Genomic DNA, 14,103 nt, shown 5'->3' with positions numbered 1-14,103 from the left:
CCAGACACTTTTTGCATTACCAGAAGATAGGAGTTCCAGCTGCTTCAGTGTAACCCTCTGCTGTTCTTAGTGTTTAACAAGAAGAGGTCGTGATAAGAAAAAAAGTACCTATGCAAATATACACATGCTATTAGAAAAGAAGAAAAGGGGAAACAGGCATGTTTTAGCTCACTGTTACTTAGACAAAAAGCAATGCATCACAACAAAAAATGTTGGTAATTGTTTTCTGGTTTTTCTTTTTAGAACATCCATGTTTAGAAATTATTTTGATCTAAATCTGTCTGATTAAAATAGTATATGTGTCCTTCATACCATCAACCTGTCCCTTCTTTTATACTATGAGTGCTGTAGAGCCTCTTTTGTGTTAAGCAGTGTAATGATCATGCGATTCATAAACATAAATAAGACATGGAAACCTTTTCCACATATTACTTTGTTTATGATAATCTCAAGTTTGTAAAACATTAAGGCATGCAGAACAAATTGTGTTTTTCCATTTATACACATAAAGTGCAAGCTTAGGTTAAAACAGCCTAGGTTTCACAATTTCTATTGTTTATCTTTTTTTGTCTCATTTCTTTCCCCCATTCTACAAGTGCCAGGTCTTGTGAAAATGGATTGATGTGAGGTCATTTATTCTTGCTTGGAGAGTGTGACTGAAGCTGCAGGGTTTTTAGTTGCTTATAAAAGTGGATCACATATTCGGAAAGCATAACTCTTACCAATGTAAGTGTCACCAGCTCTTGGTAAAGTACAAATGCAGTTTAAATTGATTTTCTAACCACTTTTATTACTGCCATCCTTGAGTGTGGCAACAAGGGCTGGGCATTTGTTTTCACAGGGCAGAAAGCATTTATTAATAGATCCTCGGCAAATCAGAGTTGTATTAAAGTCATGATTACAAATACAATTGTATTTTAATAAGAACAAATATTAAATATGAAGAAATTGTGTTCCTTACAATAAATTTGAAAAGCCTCAAAGAGTTAAAATTTCAAGGTTTGACCAATGGAAAAGACCACTATCAAATTGCACACATATTTTTATATCATATTTATGCAGCAAGGTCAAATAAGTAGGGGGAAAAAAATCTCATCTTCAATTTTCTCTACCCTTAGGTAATAATACATGGAGAACTCATTTACCCTGATTGATCTTCCTGGGCATAAGAGACTTCTCTGGCTTAAATCCCATCTGAAAACTCTTTTCTCTCCTTCCTTAACGGAATGCTAATAGTATCTCTCCTTCACTCTCTTCTTCAAAGAACAAGCATGCTAAATATGACCTGCTAATATGTTTTTTTGACTGTTTTGCTTTCCTTCAAAAACTATTTATTTATGGCTTTTTTAAGTAGGAAAAGGTGTTAAAATCTGTTTATTTTGTAAGTAGAAGCATTTATTTTTGTTTTACCACTTACAGATTGAATTCATGCACCAAAAAAAAAAAAAATGCATAAAGATGGTAAATTGTGTTAACCACTATGATTTTTACATATAATTAAACATGCCACTGTTAAAATTGTGTGACAAGCTTGACAAACAAAATGAAAACAGAGCAAAGTCAAAGGTGGAACAAAATGTGAGATATTCAGAATCCGTTGGCTTTCGGTTTACAAAATGCTTAAAAACAAGTTTAAGTGATTAATTTAGAAATAAAACAAACCAATTCTATTGGTTGCATAGTAAACAAACTTCACAAGCCTTACACATTTTTCCTGGCCCATTTGCTGGTAGATATTGTAGCTTAAGAAAACTGCTTAACCTTTTATTATAGAAAACTAAAGTAAAAATTGTTCCCACCTGCCTACCTAAACCTCCAGTGATTTGAAGCCAAAAGTCAAAACTTGGTAAAGACTTGAGAGTATATACACTACATGGGAAAACATTGGAAAATAAATCTGGGTATTGTTTACTGACAGTACAATGCAGTCATGGCTTTAATAAGTACTGTCTAGATACGACCACCACTAACTGACATTGATCTAATAATTAGCCAGTGTTGTCTGTGCTGAGATATGCATAGTTGCATTGTTCTCATATGAATTTATCTTAAAATGATGTTACTACTTAAAATATCTTTATAACATAGTTTTAAATTTTTGTTTCAAAAATGATAAAATGGAGTATAAATGAATTAAGAGATTGGTTCAAATTGACACTAATAATAAAGACAGGATAAATTCTAATTTTTTAGACTTTAATTCAATGCTCTCTATCCTAGGATCTGAAATATAAATCAAGCATTTATTTCATCACAAATAATAAAGGTTAGTTCTCTTCTTGTAAATTTGTTTAAATTCCTTGTAGATTCTGGGCAAAAAGAAGACATTTATGCGGCCAACAAACGTGTGAAAAAATGCTCATCATCACTGATCATCAGAGAAATTCAAATCAAAACCACAATGAGATACCATCTCAAGCCAGTTAGAGTGTCGATCATTAAAAAGTCAGGAAACAACAGATACTGGAGAGGATGTGGAGAAATAGGAATGCTTTTACACTGTTGATGGGAGTGTAAATTACTTCGACCATTGTGGAAAACAGTGTAGAGATTCCTCAAGGATCTAGAACTAGAAATATCATTTGACCCAGCAATCCCATTTCTGGGTATATACCCAAAGGATTATAAATAGTAGCATGATTATAAATCTTGCTACTACATAGACACATGCACAGATATGTTTATTGCAGCACTATTCACAATAGGAAAGACTTGGAACCAACCCAAATGCCCATCAATGATAGACTGGATAAAGAAAATGTGGCACATACACACCATGGAATACTATGCACCCATAAAAAAGAATGAGTTCGTGTCCTTTGCTGGGACATTGATGAAGCTGGAAACCATCATTCTCTAAATTAACACGGAACAGAAAACCAAAGACCACGTGTTCTCACTCATAAGTGGAAGTTGAACAATGAGAACACATGAACACAGGGAGAGGAACAGCACACACTGGGGCCTGTTGGGGTGGTGGGCTAGGGGAGGGATAACATTAAGAGAAATACCAAATGTAGATGGCGGGTTGATGGATCCGGCAAACCACCATGGCACGTGTATACCTATGTAACAAACCTGCACGTTCTGCACAGGTATCCCAGAACTTAAAGTACAATAATAAAAAAAAAGGTTAGTTCTCTAAACTAAATGATTTAGTAACTATTTTTAGCAGTGGGAATTACACATAAGGACTAGGCTACACATAAAAATTATAGCTTCATCATTTTAGGTTACTCTAACAGGCAAGAGGTCTTTGTTTTGCCCTTCCTCTTAAGTATGCCACTAACCACTTCTGAACTTCACTTTCATCATTTGTGTAGAGAGGGAATTAAACTAGACTGGGATTTTCAAAGCTATTTTTCAAGTATAGTAATCAGTATTCCTTGGGGAGAAAAAGGTAGGTAAGGAGAAATTTATCTAAGACAAATTCATAAAATGTCACATGTTCCTTTCTCCCTCTTGGAGTTTCAAAAGAAATCCTGTAAAAAAGAACCCATTCAACTCTGCTTAGAAGTAACTAAACTAATTTCACTGAGAAAAATAAAGTATTTTTCCAGGAATATCTATTAACATTACATAAAATATTCTCCTTCTGAGAAATAGAGTGGAGAAATGCTGTAACAAATGATATAAACAAGGCCCAACAAGTGAAATTTGTTTCTACTTTTAGAAGATTTCTATAGTGGAAGACTGTACAGCAACAATTGGGAAAGTCTTTGAGTTTAGTATGTTTCGATACCAAGAACCCTTTCTTCATATCTCACCTAACTTGCCATGTGCTTTAAGATATGTGATTTTGTCTTTTCAGTCTGAAATTAACAGAACTTTTGACAAATACATTTGAAATGCAACAAAATTGGCAGAAAATCATGCCTAAAATACTTGAGTTCAGTCTTGAGGTAGGACATCATCTGGCTGTTAGACCTATGTGGTGGGATTGTGCCTGAATATCCACCCGACTAATTTCTTTCCCCTTTTATCTGTCACAAATTCTCTGGGCTTTTTTATTTCCTTCTCCAGTCTACCCATCCACTTAGAAACACAATTAAAGCCTCAAAAATGTTCTAGACCTACATGTGAGCCATAAATATTTATATGCATGATTGCAGAATGAGATTTTCCTCTCCCACAGAGAAAACTGAAGATCACCAAGACCTGTCTAATCCTAAATATTTAAGAATCTTAGACTACTTCTAGAGCTATTTTCTATAATCTAGAGGTATATAATCTAATTGAAGTATTAAGAAAATGCATGCTGAATTAAATATATTGAGGATTATTTTCCTGTTTTATACTCTGTCATTGGATGTATTAAACATCTATTACCATGCATATAGAGGGCTACTGAGAAAATCTTTTAACATGTTAGTAAGATTAAATAAAAACCCAGATAATGCTAGGATGGAGCAAATCACACTGACAGGTAAATCCTCCTTAAGTTGAAATAGACAGAAGAGATTGCTTAGATGCTCTCACAGTGTAGCTCTCCATTGCTGGACTTGACTATCTATTGCCTGTTCTATTTTACAACTTTGTAGGGTTGGAGGTTAACTTGTAGATTTTTGTCCAGCAGAAATGAGAATAACTTGTTTCTAACAAAAAGTACCCTAAATGGTACAATTTATGATCCTGTTGGACATTAACCATTTTTATATCCAACCCAGCAATCTTAATATTGCTTCTCAAATGTTCTTTAAATTACTGTTGGCATCTTACTATTTTCCTAATTATTGAGTTAAATAAAATTTTGACATGCATTCATATTGTATTTGCATGAGTCATGATTTTACCATTATGAAATTATACTTTATCAAAATTGTCTTCCAGTTTCCTTCCTCTCATCATTTTTAAATAAAAGCAAGTGTATTAAAATGAAGACAAATGCACGTTGAAGTAAGAAAGCAGTCATAGAGGACAAGGAGAAAGACAATGTCAACCCTCTTGCTTCAGGATTGGGGAGAGGATACCACTTCTCTGTCAGCAAGATGTGCTCCATCATCCCACAGATTTTTTCTTTTTTTCTTTTTTTTTTTTTTTTTTTTGAGACAGAGTCTCCCTCTGTCCGCCAGACTGGAGTGCAGTGGTGTGATCTCGGTTAACAGCAAGCTCCACTTCCCGTGTTCACACCATTCTGCCTCAGCCTCCCGAGTACTTGCTACTACAGGCGCCCGCCACCCAGCTAATTTTTTGTATTTTCAGTAGAGACAGGGTTTCACCGTGTTAGTCAGAATGGTCTCAATCTCCTGATCTTGTGATCTGCCCACCTGGACTCCCAAAGTGCTGGGATTACAGGCGTGAGCTACCACACCCAGCCCATCCCATAGATCTTCTATCTTGGGAACCACGGCCAGTTTCATGGACATGGGGCCAGTGCAGCAGCACAGGACACCTTGCTCACAAGGGCCTTCACTAGGAGTGTAATGCTGTGAAGTGGTCATCTGAAAATTCTTAACATAATATATTCAATGTTAGCTTTTGTAAGTGAAGTAAGTTAGAACAATGGAGCATGTGTCAGGGACCTGGAGGAACAGATTACGTTTAGTCTCACTCTCACCACCTCACCATGTCTCCAGGAAAAGTTCTCAGCTACCTGATTTTCCTCACCAACCCAATAACCACTGCCATCTCCTCTCGTAGCAACGGTCTGGGTGTGGACACAGGGAGAGTCAGGGTTGGGTACATACACCGCATGTGCTCAACTCAGGGCAGGATCTCAGGTGCTGTGAAGTTCTGCTCTCACCTCATGAGTGTCCTCATGACTGAGGAAATGAGTGGCATTAAACAGCAAATAAAAAACGTGGTAACAGCTTGCAAGAGAGAGAGAGACGACAACAGAAAGTCAAAAGCTGTTCTACTGCTTTTTGAATTAGGGACTCCTCATTGTCATCATGAACTGGTCCCCACAGATTATGTGGCTGGTCCTGTAGGGGATGAAGAATAGGGATTCTCAATGTTGCACTGATTGATGTGTCCAGTCCCCACAGACACGGACTGGCCACTGCAAATATATCAAGTTAATTTATCATTGATCTTCAGATCTTTGTTTAGCTTCAAATTTGTTTATTTTTATCCTAATGATATGTACTCAGAGAACAAAGTAAGTCCTAATAGTACTGCTTGAGGTTATTTAAGAATTCTATAATAATTACAGGGACTATACAGAATACTTACTCCTTATTAGTTAGTTTTAAACTAGTCTATGGAAATCCATTAGGCTATTCTCTCTGCTTAGGATTTACACACCGGAAATAAACAAAAATTCCTCATGCTCTTGTTTAAATGCAAACTCATAAAAGCCAGGTTAGGAATACTTTAAATCTGGTTTCTAAGATTTTTACTGATGTTAACATCTGTATTGATTGTGTATTATGAAACTGTCCTTAGACAAAGAAACATCCATACTCAGGTCAGTTTTACAAGCACATCAAAAGAGAGCCTACTATGCTAGTCATTTTGCAAGGCATAAAAATAATGCAAATAATAAATCACAAACCTTATACTTAAGAAGCTTAAGAGGGAATGAAGATACCACAATATGACATATAAGTGATAAAATATATTGATGCTGTATTGAAAAATATATCACTGTGAAAACACTCAGAATAAGAACAATAAAAACAGTGTATAAGTGGAATATATTATTGTGCATCATCACAACAAGCTCAATTTTGATGTATTATGCTGTTAGGTAAAAATTACATATTACTTCTGTATAACCAAAAGTACACTTTGTGTAATATAGATCTACTTTTCACATATTCCTACCAAGTTCTTCTCCTTTTGGATTTGCATTACTGACTAAAACATCTAAAACTGCCTAGTAAGGAAAAATTCCAATGAAATTTCTGAGCTGCCTAGCATGGCTGACTGGAGACTTAATAGTGGTGAACATCATCCTTTTTGAGCTCGTCTAGGGGAGCTTTTTACTGAAAGGAAGAGTGAAGTTTATCAAGGGTCATCTGGCAGGAGAGTCTTTTATTAGAGTTTTGAGAAACCTCTGAAATATTCTGCCTTCACCTTTCGAGCCTTGTAGAACAGAGAACTGTAGATCTCATAGCTAATATTCAAACTGAAATTGGACCACATAGATATGAGAAATCAACTTGACATCAAAGGTTATCCGTCTTCCCACACTGCTTTTCTCACTCAAATCTCAATTTCACAGGTACTTTTATTTTTGAGTTCACTTTTTAGAGTAAGAAAAAAAAAAAAAAAGTTTCCACTCATACCCCTGCATTTTTCCCCAGTTAGATGCATCTTGCAAATCCAGCTGTGATTCTTTTGTTGTCTCTCAGATGCAGACATATAAGCCCATAACCAAGACTACAAAAATAAAGAATTGTATTTGCCCTGGAAAATATTATGATGTAAGCTACCACATCTTTATTTTCATCTGAAGCTCTCTTCTAATATTTGCACTAATATTTTCTCTGATATCTGAGTCTTTTTCAGAGAATATTCCTAGAAAAAGCAGATAAATATCAAACTAAAATAGCCCCAAAGAGCACATATACATATAGAAGACAAATATAAAAAGCATGCTACAAAGGTCTTTCTTTATTATAATTAGTGAAAGCAGAAAAAAAATCATAATGTGACAGAAATTCTAATGGTACTTGTGATAGTACAATCTCACATAACCTAAAACTAAGCTGCAAAAGCCAACCTTATCAAACACTGTTGAGTGATTTTTTTAACTTACTCTGCTGCTTAAAAGCTATGTGATTTGAGGCACATCACTTCACCTCTCAAAACTTGTTTCTTTGTGAGGGAGGAGATGCCAATACCAACTAGGATTACTCCCCAGGGCTGTAAGAAGTTGACATAAAACTGCATGTATGGAAATGTTTTCAACTGCAAAACATCATACAAATGCAAGGACATTTTATTATATCTGCACAGAATGTTGGAAAAGAGAGAATGTGAAGGTTGATTTGAACAAGCAGCCTCTGTTTTGCTTATGGGGATTAATTATGGATTTCCATGTTTCCAAAGTATTCACAAATTTGTTTAAATAGTGAGATTCAGAACCGAATGAAACGTGGTGAATTGATCAAAAGTCCAAAAATTTTTCCAAACTTATCGTCACTTGTGTCAGGATCACATCCATGCTTTTGACGAGAATATTCAGAGAGAAGTAAATTCCTCTTACCATTGGGTAGCATTGCCAGTGTCATTAAGTACTGTCTCTCTCTCCTCCAGAAACATCATAATATGTGGCTATACCACAGTTTTTAAAATATATTCTATTGTCCATTAACGCCACACAGGCTACTTCTACACAGTAGTCCACCTTTATCCACAGTTGCACTTTCGGGGTTTCAGTTACTGGCAGTCAACTGTAGTCCAAACATATTAAATAAAAAATTCCAGAAGTAAACAATATTTAAACTGGGGACACTCCTGGATAACATGATGAAGTTTCTATTGTTCTGCTCCATGGGACATGAATTATCCCTTTGTCTAGCATATTTATGCTGTATATGCAACCCACCTGCTAGTCAGTAGATATCTTGGTTATCAGACCAACTGTCCACAATATCAAAGAACTCGTGTTCAAGTGACCCTTATTTTACCTAATCATGGCCCCATACACAAGAATAGTGATTCTGGCATATTGTTGTAATTGTTCTATTGTATTGCTAGTTATTGTTGTTAATCTCCTACTTGCCTAATTTATTAAACTTTATCATAAGTGTGTACCAAAAGGGAAAATATATATGTGTGTGTGTGTGTGTGTGTGTGTGTGTGTATGTAAAGGCCCTAGTACTGTCTACAGTCTCAAGCATCCACTGGGGGTCCTGGATTGTATCCCCCACAGATAAGGGGAAACCACTGTATTCTTGCCAGATAAACCCCTTGCAGAGGAAAGGTAATAATAAAAAAAAAAAGCTAACATCATTGATTGCTTACATATATTAATTACTCTATATGTATTATCTCAGCTAATCCTTATAACAATGCTATGCAGTTCAAGCTACGGTTATCTCCATTGTATAAATGGCAACGCTAAGGTACAGAGAGGTTAAACAATCCATCCAAGGTCACAGCAATAGTAAAATGGGCAGGGGTTAAACTTCAGGCAGTCAGCTTAGCCTCTGCTGTATACTCTCACCCTTTATTGCTTCCTATGGCATGTTCTACTGAAATGGCTCTTATGCTGTTGCTATTGCTTTGAACAGCTATCAGGTTTTTAAATTTTTTCCGTAAGTTATTAGGGTACAGGTGGTGTTTGGTTACATGAGTAAGTTCTTTAGCCATGATTCATGAGATATTGGTGCACTTATCACCTGAGCAGTATACACTGCACCATATTTGTAGTCTTTTATCCCTTGCCCCCTCCCACTCTTCCCAAGTCCTCAAAGTCCTTTGTATCATTCTTAAGCCTTTGCATCCTCATAGCTTAATTCCTATGTATCGGTGAGAACATACAATGTTTGGTTTTCTATTCCTGAGTTACTTCTCCAATCTCATCCAGGTTGCTGCAAATGCTGTTAATTCATTTATTTTTATGGCTGAGTGGTATTCCATTGTGTGCGTATGTGTGTGTGTGTGTATATATATATACACACACAAATACATACATACTACAGTTTCTTTGTGCACTCATTGATTGATGGGCATCTACCAGTTTTTAAGTGCTTTGCAATGCTTCATGAAGGATAACTTTTTTTTTTTTTTTTTTTTTTTTTTTTGAGACGGAGTCTGGCTCTGTCGCCCAGGCTGGAGTGCAGTGGCCGGTTCTCAGCTCACTGCAAGCTCCGCCTCCCGGGTTTACGCCATTCTCCTGCCTCAGCCTCCTGAGTAGCTGGGACTACAGGCGCCCGCCACCTCGCCCAGCTAGTTTTTTGTATTTTTTAGTAGAGACGGGGTTTCACCGTGTTAGCCAGGATGGTCTCGATCTCCTGACCTCGTGATCCGCCCGTCTCAGCCTCCCAAAGTGCTGGGATTACAGGCTTGAGCCACCGCGCCCGGCCGATAACTTCTTTAATTATCTCATTAGTGCACATGCAACCCCTATGTTATAAAATAATGACACTGTAGTTAGACAGTGTACTCACGTTCACAGAATAGGTGGCATAAGTAGCTTAGCTGAGATTTTAGCCCAAATCTGTTTGAATTCTGCAGTTCATATTCTTTCAACAATTGTATGGTAAAATGCCCACCATTCTTTTCACTGGTACTCATGATACTTACTATTACAGGCTCTGTTTTCTGGGTCTTACTTACTCGTACTTTCTAACTACTGGTTATAATGAGCTGTTCCCCCAGATCTTACAAATACCAAGGAAGGTCCAAAAGCCAAACCATGGTGCTGTTTATATTTTTGTTAAAATCAGGCAAATCAACCCAGTTGACACAGCCACCATTTTTTGGTTCCACAGAAAATGATTTACGCAAGTTAGAATTGAAATAGAAAAAGCTCTTTACTCATGAATAAGTTTTTATACATTGTCATGCAGACCTGTTACATTACCAGATGACTCTTACAAGAGAAAGGAGGACAATTTGATACCTGGGTGCTTGTCAAAGGGTTATATTTTCCCTGCTCATCAAAAATGAAATGCACTTTGCACTTGTGAAATCCTCTGTTAAAATTGAAAACAAACCACTAAAAATAAAAATTACAACGGTGCATAATTAGGTTGAGAAAGCAGGGGCAGAAAATCTTAGGTTGGTATACATTAACATCATATGACCTATTCTTCTGCAAGCTGCACAAAGATTAGAAAAAAAACAGAATACCTGCCTTCATGGCTCTTGTGGAGGAACAAAGCTTATTGATAGTATCTTCCACAAAGTAAGAATTATCGATCTTACACAGAGTTAAGAATTCTACCCTATAAAGAGTAAATACATAAATAGAAAGGCCCTTTTGAGCCAAAAGCATTCTGTAAGCACAGGAAAGGTAGAAATGTTAAGCATGTATCCCAAAGTTATTTTTTTAAATAGCCAATTTAATCTCTGTAGCCTGTGTTAAATTTTTTTAGAGAAATCAAAGAACGATATAAGTATAAGCTGGTTTACTGCAATAGGAAGAGTCCATGAAGCTAAACTAAGCAAATGTGCCAAGTCTTCACCATAGTGAAGATTGTTTTTATTTTAGAAACCTGGCAGTATCTGTTGGCATAATATGACAGTAACTGCCTCATCTTACTGGCTATGTTTTTCTTTTTCTATGGCTCTGTCTACTGTAGCCTGAAATTGTCACTTTACTTTTCTAAATGTTAAATCATAAACAATAAAGGAACTGGTTGTTGTTTTAATTGTACTAACAAGAGGAGAAGTATGAGGGGAGAAATTCATGCTTCGCTCTATTTGCTTTACATTTTTGGATCCAGTGTTCTGATTTATACTGTGACTTACGCTGCTTCAAGACTCAGAGCTAAATTATAAAGTCAGTTTTCAGCTTCAGCAAACCCTCTCCGGGTCCTGCTGTGTTTCCCTTAATGGCAAGGACTAGCGGATTCCATCTGTAAGCAAGCATGTTTTGCATATGAACTACCACAAGGCAAAAGACAAGGCAGAAAAGAATTACAAATCAACAATTCCTCTTCCTGTTGTGTTTGTGGTTGTTTTTTGTTTCTTTTAAACACAGGAGGGAAATCAGCAAGTGATCTTGGAAGAAATCTTTTTTGTTGTGGAATTGGAAGAATAATTATTTGATGTCTTGTATGCATATACTTGAAAGCAAAATGCCATTGCTTAATATAAATATAGCAGTAGGCTTTAAGATCTGAATTAATCTTGCTTAGATACGCAGCACAAGAAACAGTGGATTTCTTCAGCTACTGACTTATACAGTACTCTTCCTTGTTGTTCTAGGTTTGTTTAGTCTGATGTGAACATAAGTTCATCCCAGCTAGTGGAGAGTCTACTGAGAATACATAAGTATTTCGATTTTACTTCAAATTAAAATGGGGGAAGGAATCAAACTTCCAGTGGGGGGGGGAAAAAAAAAAAACTGTTATTGTTCTTTATACTGGCCCAAAGGTAGAACAATATTCTCTTTATATTCTGTTTCTCTTAAACCAGATTTAATCTTCCTTCCACTGGGCAGAGTAACAAAAACATTAATAACTTACTGCCACCTACAGATGGAAGATAAGTCTTTGAAAATGCCTGCTACTAGCAAGAAAAATGAACCTAGAGTTCACACTAAAGACCCACAGGTCAAAGAACATAGATCTTATAGGTGTTCAACGTGAGAAATGAATACTTCCCTACCATCAGTAATTAGACTGTGCTTGTAGTTTGAAATTTAAATGAAATTAAAACTACTGAAAAAATATTCTCCAATGCTATATTCAAGTCATTTTCTTCTCATAAAATTTCTTCCTAATGGCAGTGAGTTGTCAATTACTACAGTCTAAGTTTTAAGGAGGGGGAAAAAAAAGAAAACCCATAGTCTGTGACAAGCTTGGTGCCAGTCAACATTTGCAATAAGCTGTCCCCTCGCCCAGACCTAGGAATGCCACCTCTTGGTCCCGAGAGCAAGCCGCACCAGGAGCAGAAAGCAATGCCATCTTTGTGTTATTATTTCTTGAAACCACATACCAGCAACTTTTCTTGGCACATGTCTGAAGCATCTCAGATCTACTTCTTACATTTCTCAGTGTGCAATTAAATGGATATTTCTTTTCTCCCTGTATACAGTATTTGTGCACTTTTTTAAGTCTATATTTTTATTTTCTTTTATAAAGAGTTCATATGACTTTGTTACATGATTGGGTTTTATTGCTTTTTCAAATTAGCATTTCTTACATTTTTCTAAATTTATAATGTAAATTTGGGAAAAAAATTAACAGAATATACAGGAAGATTCTCGAAGAAACACTGAAGATTGGTTATGGTCTGAGTGTTGGTATCCCATCAGAACGTATATGTTGGAATGTAATACCCAATGTGATAATACTTAGAAGTAGGACCTTTAGGGGGTGATTAGGTTATAAGGGCTCCACTCTCATGGATGGGATTAGTGCTCTTCCCTTGTAAAAGAGACTTGAGAGGTCTGTCCTTTCTGTCACATGCCTCCCTGTGAAGAGAACAACAAACAGGCTTTGTGTGAGCAATAAAACTTTTTAATCATCTGGGCGCAGGCAGGCTGAGTCCGAAGAGTGAGAGAAGGGAGATAGGGGTGGGCTATTTTATAGGATTTGGGTGGGTAGTGGAAAATTACAGTCAACGGGGGTTGTTCTCTTGCGGGCAGGGGCGGGGGTCACACAGTGCTCAGTGGGGGAGCTTCTGAGCCAGGAGAAGGAATTTCACGAAGTTAATCCCTCAGTCAAGTTGGGGCAAGAACAAATCACAAAGATGGAATGTCATCAGTTAAGGCAGGAACTGGCCATTTTCACTTCTTTTGTGATTCTTCACTTGCTTCAGGCTAGCTAGAGGTATACCTGCAGGTCACAGGGGATATGATGGCTTAGCTTGGGCTCAGAAGCCTGACACCTTCCACCATCTTTGAAGCAAGCCCCAACCAGATAATCTGCTGGCACCTTGATCTTCGACTTTGCAGCTTCTAGAACTGTGACCCATGAATTTATTTTGTTTATAAATTACCCAATCTGTGCTATTTCACTATAGCAGCAGGAGCAGACTAAGAGATAATCTAAGATGCAGTAAAAGGTAATGACTAAGAATAGATTCACATACAGGTAGGTAGGTGGTTGAATTTGGACCAGGTTATTTACAGACATACCTTAGAAACATTATGGATTTGGTTTCAGACCACTACAATAAATCCAGCATCACAATAAAGTGAGAAGATGGAATTTTTGGTTTCTCAGTGCAATAAAATTATGTTTACACTCAACTATAGTATATTAAGTGTGCAAGAACATTATGTCTAAAACAAAATGCACAGACATTTCTCAAAAGAAGACATTTATGCAGCCAACAGACACATGAAAAAATGCTCATCATTACTCGCCATCAGAGAAATGCAAATTAAAACCATAATAAGATACCATCTCACACCAGTTAGAATGGCAATCATTAAAAAGTCAGGAAACAACAGGTGCTGGAGAGGATGTGGAGAAATAGGAACACTGTTACACTGTTGGTGGGACTGTAAACTAGTTCAACCATTGTGGAAGA

General features: G+C 36.7%; 1 protein-coding gene and 1 long non-coding RNA gene across 3 annotated transcripts in view; one reads left to right on the top strand and one right to left on the bottom strand.

Moving 5' to 3' along the window:
* Positions 1-14,103, top strand: part of EYS (eyes shut homolog) — a 2,089,174-nt gene that overhangs the window by 1,821,728 nt on the left and 253,343 nt on the right. The gene's annotated exons all lie outside the window — the stretch shown is intronic.
* The window catches only part of LOC117087417, a 31,133-nt gene continuing 29,845 nt past the window's right edge, over positions 12,816-14,103 (bottom strand). The window contains exon 3 of the long non-coding RNA XR_004438804.1: positions 12,816-13,039. This is a non-coding gene — a long non-coding RNA (uncharacterized LOC117087417). The remainder of the gene's footprint in view (positions 13,040-14,103) is intronic.

Source organism: Trachypithecus francoisi, unplaced genomic scaffold, assembly GCF_009764315.1.
Source record: "Trachypithecus francoisi isolate TF-2019V2 unplaced genomic scaffold, Tfra_2.0 Lachesis_group10, whole genome shotgun sequence".
Taxonomy (NCBI): Eukaryota; Metazoa; Chordata; class Mammalia; order Primates; family Cercopithecidae; genus Trachypithecus; species Trachypithecus francoisi.
Note: the sequence above shows the minus strand (reverse complement) of the source record. Positions and strands in the feature narration are given on the sequence as shown.